General features: G+C 44.9%; 1 pseudogene; it reads left to right on the top strand.

The window, feature by feature from the left end:
• Positions 1–9086: 9086 nt before the first annotated feature.
• On the top strand, positions 9087–9143 carry LOC137365037 (U4 spliceosomal RNA; annotated as a pseudogene).
• The last annotated feature ends 1690 nt before the right edge of the window (positions 9144–10833 follow it).

The following is a 10833-nucleotide window of genomic DNA, read 5'->3' as shown; positions in this document are numbered from 1 at the left end:
GGTTCTAGGTTCCCCCTACCCCGCCCCTCCCTCCCTCCAGTCCAAGCCCCTCTTCACTTTCTTTGGGACTTTGATGAGGGTGAAATGGGGAAAGTTCCCATTGATGTTTGAATGCTGAATTGCTGCAGATCTCTGCGCACGCGCGATGTAGCCCCGCCCCCAGTGGGACGTCACAATGAGGAGTGGAGCGCATGCGCATCCTTTCCCCAACCCAGTCTGTGAGGCCATTCACTCAATCAGGGGAAGATGCTTCAAATCAGCTGCTAATGGAGACTTCCCGGGCCCGGGGGAAGGGAACAAACAGCATCTACTTCCAGCAGCCACTGCTTTGGGAGCGTGTCCGCAGATGTGCTCAGAGATTAGCATTGAGTGGTGGGAAGTTGAGGGGGAGTCGGGGAGTGTTTGTAACAGACACTGTGGAGCAGGAGCTGCTCCCGGAACATGGAGTGAGCCGGGGACATGGGGAAGGGAGAGTTCATTCTTGGACAGTGTCTGTACAGGCTCAGGGAGACACAATGGGAAGAAATCACTATTGAAAATCACTGACAATTTCACCAGCCAAAGGAGAGGGAATTTTCCTGCTTTAGTTCCAGTCTCTCACTGTTTGTTGGATTGTGAACAGTGGGGGGAAAATAGCCGCAAAATAACGATGTGGACAGTTAGACAAAGAACATTTATTGCAGACACCAGGTGAGAAGTGTGAAAGGCACATTTTAAATAGTGGCTGCTTGTTTTCTGTTGAAATAGAAATGTGACTGTGTAAAGGTCACTGCTCTATCGGACAGTCCCAGTCATTGAGCAGTGCAGGGCTTGTGTTGTTTCTGAATGTCACAAACTTGTTGTAAAACCACTGCAAACACCTGGTAAACAGAAGCTGAATACTGCAGTACTGCAGTGGAGTCAGACACTGACACTGTTTGTGTTCCTGGTTTTCATTTTGTGATTGTTCATAATGATTATTATTGGGACGATTACATTGATCGCTTTTGTATCTTCTACCTCACCAATTCTTCAGGTATAAGAACAAGAAGTGCTGGAAATACTCAGCAGGTCTGGTAGCATCTGTGGAGAGAGAAGCAGAGTTAAAGTTTCAGGTCAGTGACCCTTTTTCAGAACTGGCAAATATTAGAAATGTAAAAGGTTATAAGCAAGTAAAGCAGGGGTGGGGCAAGAGATAACAAAAGACAAGGTGCAGATAGGAGAAGGTCACAGAATAGTTGACCAGAAAGTCGTGGAGCAAAGGCAAACAATATGTTAATGGTGTGTTGAAAGACAAAGCATTAGTACAGCGTGATGCCACTACCAAACGCATCTTCCCCTCCCTTCCCCTGTCAGCATTCTGAAGGGATCGCTCCCTCCGTGACACCCTGGTCCGCTCCTCCATTACCCCCACCACCTCATCCCCTTCCCAAGGCACCTTCCCCTGCAATCGCAGGAGGTGTAATACCTGCCCATTTACCTCCTCTCTCCTCACTATCCCAGGCCCCAAACACTCCTTTCAGATTAAGCAGCGATTTACTTGTACTTCTTTCAATGTAGTATACGGTATTCACTGCTCACAATATGCTCTCCTGTCCATTTTGGAGACCAAACGGAGACTGGGTGACCACTTTGCAGAACACCTGTGCTCAGTCCGCATGCAGGACCCTGAGCTTCCGGTTGTTTGCCATTTCAACACTCCCCCCTGCTCTCATGCTCACATCTCTGTCCTGGGCTTGCTGCAGTGTTCCAGTGAACATCAACGCAAGCTCGAGGAACAGCATATCATTTACCAATTAGGCACACTACAGCCTGCCGGACTGAACATTGAGTTTAATCATTTCAGAGCATGACGGGCCCCCCATTTTACTTTTATTTTTAGTTTTTTTTTTCCTTTTTTAATATATGTTTTGTTTTTATTTTATTTCATAGTTTGTTCAGTTTGCTTACCCACTGTTTTTTTTTTTCATGTTGGTACTTGTGGCTGTTCAATTTTCAGTCCGTTAACACCCTATCTGTACTGATGCTTTGTCTTTCCGCACACATTAACATATCATTTGCCTTTGCTCCATGACCTTCTGGTCAACTATTCTGTGACCTTCTCCTATCTGCACCTTGTCTTTTGTTATCTCTTGCCCCACCCCTGCTTTACTTGCTTGTAACCTTTTACATTTCTAATATTTGCTAGTTCTGAAGAAGGGTCACTGTCCTGAAATGTTAACTCTGCTTCTCTCTCCACAGATGCAGCCAGACCTGCTGAGTATTTCCAGCATTTCTTGTTTTTATTTCAGATTTCCAGCATCCGCAGTATTTTGCTTTTATGTTAAGGTTTAAGAGTTACTTTTCATTCCTGCAGGCAAATACATGAAGGAACCTGAATGGATGTGGTGATTCCTGGACACAAGGAAAAGTGCAGCGAGCTCGTTCCAACACACAGTAGGTACAGGATCACTCACAAAGCACAGAGATACTGCCAGCTCATCAGTTCCACTGGAACAAACAAAAGAAGTAGTCAGACATACACTGATGCCAAAGTCGAGAGACACATTTTCAATCCAACAGTCAAACAACGGCAGGAGAGACAGAAGTTGTTTCCATTTCACTCCAATTCAGTACAGCTGACAGGTTGATACATCAATCACAGTCCAAAAACAAACCCACTATCAGATCTCAATAAACTCTGTCACCATGGCCACATTTTAAATATAAAATCTGAAATAGAACAGACAAAATTTAAAAGCAAAATACTGCAAATCTGAAATAAAAGCAAGAAATGGTGGAAATACTCAGCAGGTCTGGCAGCAGCTGTGGAGAGAGAAGCAGAGTTAACGTTTCAGGTCAGTGACCTTTCAGATGCTGCCAGACCTACTAAGTATTTCCAGCATTTCTTGTTTTTATTACAGACAAAATTTACCTGATTGAAAGGTACAGAATTAATGCACGGAGGCTTCAAGGGGATTCGGACAGGCTAAGTGAATGGGCAAGAACATAGCAGATGGAATATAATGTGAATAAGTTTGAAGTGATCCACTTTGGTAGAAAAAACAGAAGGGCAGAGTATTTCTTAAATGGTGAGAGGTTGGGAAGTGTCGATGTCCAAAGGGACCTGGGTGTCCTTGTTCATGAGTCACTAAAAGCTAGTGTGCAGGTGCAGCAAGCAATTAAGAGGCAAATGGTATGTTGGCCTTCATTGAAAGGGGATTTGAGTGCATGAGTAAAGATGTATTGCTTCAATTGTATGAAGCCTTGGTGAGACCGCACCTGCAGTATTCTGTACAATTTTGGTTTCTTTATCTAAAGAAGGATATACTTGTCATAGAGGGAGTGCAACGGAGGTTCACCAGACTCATGCCCTGGGATGGCGGGATTGTCTTATGATGAGAGACTGCAGAAACTGGGCCTGTGTTCTCTCGAGTTTCCAAGAATGAGAGGTGATCTCATTGAAACTTACAACATTCTCACAGGGCGTGACGGGGTAGATATAGTTAGGATGTTTCCTCTGGCTAGTGAGGCTGGAACAAAGGGACACAGTCTCAGAATAAGGGCAGGCCATTTGAGACTGAGATGAGCAGGAATTTCTTTGCTCAGAGAGTGGGAAATCTGTGGAATTCTCTATCCCAGAGGGCTGTGGAGGCTCAATCATTGAATATACTCAAGACAGAAATCGATAGATTTCTGAATACTAATGTTATCATACGTACGAACATCCGAATTAGGAGCAGGAGTGGGCCACTCGGTCCTTCGAGCCTGCTCCGCCATTCAATAAGTTCATGGCTGAACTGATTACTCCACATTTCCACCTACCCCCGATAACCTTTCATCCCCTCGCTTATCAAGAATCGATCTACCTCTGCCTTAAAAAATATGCAAAGACTCTGCTTTCACCACTTTTTGAGCAAGAGAATTCCAAAGACTCACGACCCTCAGGGAAAAAATTTCTCCTTATCTCTGTCTTAAATGGACGACCCCTTAATTATAAACTGTGACCCCTGGTTCTAGATTCACAAGGGGAAACATCCTTTCCACATCCACCCTGTCAAGACCCCTCAGGATCTGATATGTTTCAATCAAGTCGTCTCTTACTCTTCTAAATTCCAGCTGATACAAGCCTAGCCTGTCCAGTCTTTCTTCATAAACCACCCCCCCCCCACGCCCCCCATTCCAGGTATTAGTCTAGTAAACCTTCTCTGTACTGCCTCCAACTCATTTACATTCTTCCTTAAATAAGTAGACCAGTACTGTACTCAGTACTCCAGACATGGTCTCACCAATGCCCTGTATAGCTGCAGCATAACCTCCCTACTTCTGTTTTCAATTCCCCTTGCGTTAAACTATAACATTCTATTAGCTTTCCTAATGACGTGCTGTACCTGCATATTAACCTTTTGTGATTCATGCAGTAGGACACCCAGTTCCCTCGGCATCTCAGAGCTCTGCAATCTCTCACCATTTAGATAATCTGTTTCTTTTTTATTCTTCCAAAGTGGACAATTTCACACTTTCTCACATTATACTCCATTTGCCAGGTCTTTGCCCACTCACTTAACTTATCTATACCCCTTTGTATCCTCCTTATGTCCTCCTCACGAGTTACTTTCCGACCTATCTTTGTCTTCAGCAAATTTAGCAACCATTCCTTCAGTCCCTTCATCAAAGTCATTTCTATTAATTGTAAAATGTTGAGGCCCCATCACAGATCCCTGTGGCACACCACTCGTTACACCTTGCCAACCAGAAAATGACCCATTCTTATGCCTACTCTGTTTCCTGTTAGCTAGCCAATCTTCTGTCCATGCCAATATGTTACCCCCTGCACCATGAGCTTTTATTTTCTGCAATAACCTTTGATGTGGCACCTTATCAAATGCCTTCTGGAATCTAAGTGCAATACATCCATTGCTTCCCCTTTATCCACGGCACATGTAACTCCCACAAAGAACTCCAATAAATTGGTAAAACATGATTTCCCTTTCACAAAACCATATTGACTCTGCCTGATTACCTTCAATTTTTCTAAATGCCCTTTAAATGTCTTTAATAGCTTCTAACATTTTCCCTAAGAGAGATGTTGAGCTAACTGGCCTGCAGTTTCCTGCTTTCTGTCTCCTTCCCTTTTTGAATAAGGGAGTTATATTCACTATTTTCCAATCTAACAGAACTTTCCCCGAATCTAGGGTATTTTGGAAAATTAAAACTAACGCATCAACTATCTCAGTAGCCATTTCTTTTAAGACCCTTGGATGAAGTCCATCAGGACCCGGGGACTTGTCAGCCCACATCTCCTACAATTTGTTCAATATCACTTGCCTGGTGATTGTAATTTTCTTGATTTCCTCTCTCCCTTCCATTTCTGACTTACGGCTAATACTGGGATGTTATTTGTATCTTCAATAGTGAAGATCGATGCAAAATATCTGTTCAATTTATCTGCCATCTCCTTATCCATGATTAATTCCCCAGACTCACTTTTTATAGGACCAACATTCACTTTATTAACTCTTTTTAAAATATCTATAGAAACTCTTACTATCTGTCTTTATATTTCGAGCTAGCTTTCTCTTGTCCTCTAATTTAACCTTCCTTATCAACCTTTTAGTCATTCTTTGAACAGTATATAAAAAACGGCAATCTTCTGACCTGTCTCCCATCTTTGTGTAATTGTAAGCTTTTTCTTTAAGTTTGATACTATATTTAACTGTTTTAGTTAAATATGGTTGGTGGGTCCCACCTTCAGAATTTTTCTTTCTCGTTGAAATGTATCTTTTCTGTGCATTCTGAAATATCCCCTTTAACGTCTGTCACTGCATCTCAATTGACTTATCCCTTAACCTGATATGCCAGTTCACTTTAGCTAGCTCTGCTTTCATGCTCTCATAATTGCCCTATTTAAGTTTAAAATACTGGTCTTGGACCCACTCTTCCCTCCCTCAAACTGAATGTAAAATTCATTCATATTCTGATCGCTGCTACCTGGGGGTGCCTTAACTATGAGGTCATTAATTAATCCTATCACATTGCACAATGCCAGGTCTAGTATAGCCTGCTCTCTGGTTGGCTCCAGAATGTATTGTTCCAAGAAATTATCCCAAAAACATTCTGTGTACTCCTCATCGAAGCTACCTCTGCCCATCCGATTTTTCCAGTCTGTCTGTAGGTTAAAATCCCCCATAATTATTAATGTACCTTTCTGACAAGCTGCCATTATTTTTTTCCTTTATACCCTGTCCTACAGTGTGGTTAATGTTAGGTGGCCTGTACCCCACTTCCAAAAGTGATTTCTTGCCTTTTATGATTTCTCATTTCTACCCAAACTGCGTTACTTCTACATCCTGGTATCCTCAACTTAGGTCATCCCTCTCTATTGCGCTAATAGCATCATTAATTAACAGAGCTACCCCTCCATCTTTTCCTAGCTTCCTATCCTTCCTAAATGCCATGTACCCTTCAATATTCAGGTCCTAATCTATGTTGTCCTGCTGCCATGTCTCTGTAATGGCTAACAGATCATACTGATTTATTTCTATTTGCGCTCTCAGTTCATCTGTTTTGTTTTGTTTCGAATGGTACATGCATTCGGATGCGGAGCCTTTAGTTGTGTCCTTTTATTGTTTTTGTGACCTGTAGCCTTATCTGTTGATTTACTCTTAGATTTGTATGCTCTGTCCTTCCTGTCACAGTCTGTTTATCATTTCCAATATTCATACCATTCTCTCTTGCCTTGTCTCTACTCTTTGATTTACCATTGTCTTCCCAAAGTTGATCCCTTGCCCCTACTATTCCGTTTAACGCCCTCTCTACCTCCCTAGTTATGTGGCTAGTTATGTCAAGGGATACGGAGATAGTGGGGAAAAATAGTGTAGAGGTAGTTGATCAGCCACGATCTGTTTGAATGGCGGAGCAGGTGCGATGGGCCGATTGGCCTCCTGCCCCTATTTCCTATGATCCTACGAATCTCAATAATGTACGTCAGATGTTAGACCGAGCTACACATTACATAGCAGTCAAAAAGTCCCACAAAGATTAAGACTGAAAGATAAAATATCAATTCCATTACTACAAAGTGAAGGACTTGGAGCTTGCATAGCAGCCCATGCATAAGATTGAAAGTTAACTTTTCATTCACAATCGTTTTCACAGAGCTAAATATTGAATACCAATCCACAACTCACAATGTACAGCTATAAAATAGAGAGAGAGAGACAGAGAGATCACTCAGACAGCAGGAAGCAGCGTGAGTGGAGCAGACAGGAGCCCAGGCCACCGGAGTTTGAAAACAAAGTGAACTGTGACATAACAGGAAAGCTGCAAGGTGATTGGTTGTGAGTAACTGCTGTTAGGGATTATCAATAAATAGTTAATACACCACCGTTCGGGTGGGTGCATAAATAGTTGGGTTATAGCGTCTCAACTCTGGCAGACTAAAAAAAAAACAGTATAAATTCAATATTCATAATAATGAACAAGTGAGTAGCTGAGTATTATTTTTTGAGTAAGGTTTATTTTAACTGGTGAACTGTATTGATTTTTAGTAGGATTTATCAGTACTGGTAAGGTTTTATTAATAATTCTAAGGTGTTGTAGTATTGGTAAGGTTTTTTTTAAGCAGTAGCAAAGGGTCAACTAATAAATAAATGAATGGTAGGGGTGCTTCAGCTTCGAGAGTGCACCTCCTGTGCTATGTGGGAGCTCCAGGATCCTTCCCGTATCCTGGAGAACCATTTGTGCAGGAAGTGTGGTCAATTACGGCAGCTTGAGCTCTGGGTTTTGGAACTTATGCAGCAGCTGGCGACACTGCGGTTCACTTGAAAGGATGAGAGCTGCATGGATAGCATGTTCATAGATGTAGTCACCCCACAGCTTAACAGTAAGCAGGGAGAGAGGGAATGGGTGACCACCAAGCAGTCAAAAAGAATCAGGCAGGTACTGCAGGACACTGAGTGCATCTCACTCTCCAACTGGTATTCAGTTCTGAATATGGAGGACAATGATGCTTCCCTGGGGAGAGCAGTCAGAACCAAGTCCATGGCACCATGGGTGGCTCAGCTGTAAAGGGGAGTACAGGGAAGACTGGAAAAGCCATCGTGATAGGCGACTCAATAGTCAAGGAAAAATGAGGCATTCCTGTGGCCGCAGATGTGAATCCAGGAATGGAGTGTTGCCTTCCTGGTGCCAGGGTCAAGGATGTCATTGAGCATCTACAGAGCATCCTGAAGGGGGAGGATGAACAGCCAGCAGTTGTGGTCCACATTGGACCCATCGACATAGTTAGAAAGAAGGATGTTGTCCTGCAGTCAGAACTTAGGCAGCTCGGTAAGAAATCAGCAAACTTGCCATCAAAAGTAGTAATCTCCAGATTATTCCCAGTGCCACGTGCAAATGAGTACAGGAATAGAAGGGTAACACAGATGAATGTGTGGCTGGAAAGATGGTGCAGGAGGGAGGGCTTCAGATTCTTGGGACAGATCGGATGGGTTGCACCTGAACAGAGCTGGGACTGAGTTCCTTGCGGGACATTTTGTCAGTGCTGTTGGAGAGGGTTTAAACTAGTTTGGCAGGGGGATGGGGACCTGAGGGTAGACTCAGATGGGACAAAAGCTGAAATGAAAATGGAAGGCAGAAAATTAATGTCTGGAAGACAGAGGAAACAAAGGTTAGAAAATTAAAAAAAAAAAGTTTGGCAGTGCTCAAGGGTATCTATTTTAATGCAAGGAGTAGAGCAAATAAAGCAGATGAGCTGAAGGCACGGAGAGACACATGGCAGTATGATATCATAGCTATTACAGAAACATGGCTGAAGGAGGGACAGGAATAGCAGCTCAATGTTCCTGTTTACAGGGTTTTCAGACGCGATAGGGAGGGGGATAAGAAAGGAGGGGGAGTGGCAATTTTGGCCAAAGAAACTATTACAGCTGTGAGGAGGGATGATATGTTGTAAGGTTTATCAGATGAGACTATATGGATCGAGCTAAGGAACAAAAAAAGTGGCAATCATAGTACACTGAGTGTACTATGGACCCCCAAACAGTCAGTGGGAGATAGAACAGCAGATATGTAGGCAAATCTCTGAGAAGTGCAAGAACAATAGAGCAGTAATAGTAGGGGATTTGAGTTTTGCGCAGTGGCAATATCGTAGCTAATGAGGTTTAACCGAAGCGTGATTATGGGGAAGCTTTGAGTAAAATGGCTATAACCAATTTTCGAGCTTCGGGCCAGGGAGTGCGCAACACAGTTCGGGTGTTCGTGACGGACAAGGAAGGAGATGCACCGGTCGATCGCACCTTCTTCATCAAGAAAATTCTCTTCGATTGCTGCGGATTTCAAGCGACGGACGTCTTCTGCCTGCAGGATTTCCCCAGCAGTGGATACTTCGAAGTGACGTTCCGGAACGTGGCGGGATGCATCAAGTTCCTGAAGGCGTTCAAGGAGAAAAGGGACCGGGCTCCACTGTCGATCCTCACAGCGGAGCCGCTCTTCACGCTTCCGTCACAACGGGACCGGGTGGTGACGATTCACCTCGACAACCCCCATGTTCCGGTGGTGGATGTACTCACCTTTCTCGCCAGGTACGTCGAGGTGGCCGGCAGCAGCACTGATGTCAAGGACCCCTTTGGGATCTGGACCAGCAAGCGGCAGGTCAAGGTGACCTTGAAGGTAGATCCCAGTGGAGCCATCATCCACCCTCCCTCCAGCTTTGCTATCGGGGGAAGTCGAGGCTTCTTGGTCTACGCTGGGCAGCCCAGAGTTTGCCGCACCTGTGGCAAATCTGGTCACATGGCAGCCAACTGCAGCACGGTTGTTTGCAAGAACTGCAAGGAGGAAGGCCATCAGACCAAGGACTGTAAGCAGACGAAGTGTTGCAACTTGTGCGGTGCGGCAGGCCATCTCTACAAGACCTGCCCCAAACGTTGTCTCAGCTATGCTCAGGCGGCAAGGTCCAAGGAATGGCCGGGCGAAGGTTCGACGAAGGCGTCCGCTGTCCGAAAGGAGACCAGCAACCTTCTCCGCAGTGAGGAACTTCAGCCTGAGAAGGAAGGGGAGGCAGCTGAAACCAACGACCCAGCACCTATCCAGCGCCCGGAAACCCCTCCTCCACAGACAGAATCAATGGAGGAGGAGGCAGCAGATGGACAAACAGGTCAGTGGCAAGTGGTCCAGAGGAAAACCACAAAGAAAAAACATCCCAAAGCCACCACCCAAACCAGTGGCAAGAGGAGGCTCTCTTCTGAATCAGACTGCAACAACTCCTCTTCACTGGACGGGGAAATGCTGGAACGACAGCCCCTTCAAAAGAGGCGGCAGAACTCCGAGATGGATGATAAAGCATCCCAGCCCCCGGGCACTGGAAGCTGTGATGAGCCCAGCGTGCCCCAACCCCAATGCCCGACACGTAACGAAGAGGCCAACGCATCTCAGCTCTGCGACACCGGGAGCAAAGACACGTCTGGCGCACCTGAGCTCCGGGAGACCGGGAGCTGTGATGTTTTCGAGGAGGAACAGATGGAAGCAGCTGAGGACAACCCAATCCTCTCTGCCTACAAGACCCCCCCGATGTCACCCGAGCGGCACAAACCCTGCATGAAAAATCAGGAGGGGTTTCTGAGCCCAACCAACGTGAAACTGCTTGCGCATACGATGGTTATGCAGGAACATCCCGAAGGGGAAGGACTGGGACTAGCGAGGCCAAATGGTATGGGAAGCAACAACTAATTTTTAGTAAAAAATGGGTGTAAGAATTGTTTCCATTAATGTGCGTCGCATTAAATCTACTACGCGATGTGTTTCAACCTTGGATTACCTTGCCAAGGTCAAAGCTGACCTACTGTTTCTGCAGGAGTGTGGAATACCACACCTCAG

The sequence above is a fragment of the Heterodontus francisci genome, unplaced genomic scaffold, assembly GCF_036365525.1.
Source record: "Heterodontus francisci isolate sHetFra1 unplaced genomic scaffold, sHetFra1.hap1 HAP1_SCAFFOLD_43, whole genome shotgun sequence".
Lineage (NCBI taxonomy): Eukaryota > Metazoa > Chordata > Chondrichthyes > Heterodontiformes > Heterodontidae > Heterodontus > Heterodontus francisci.
This window is presented reverse-complemented; position numbering and strand designations above follow the sequence as displayed.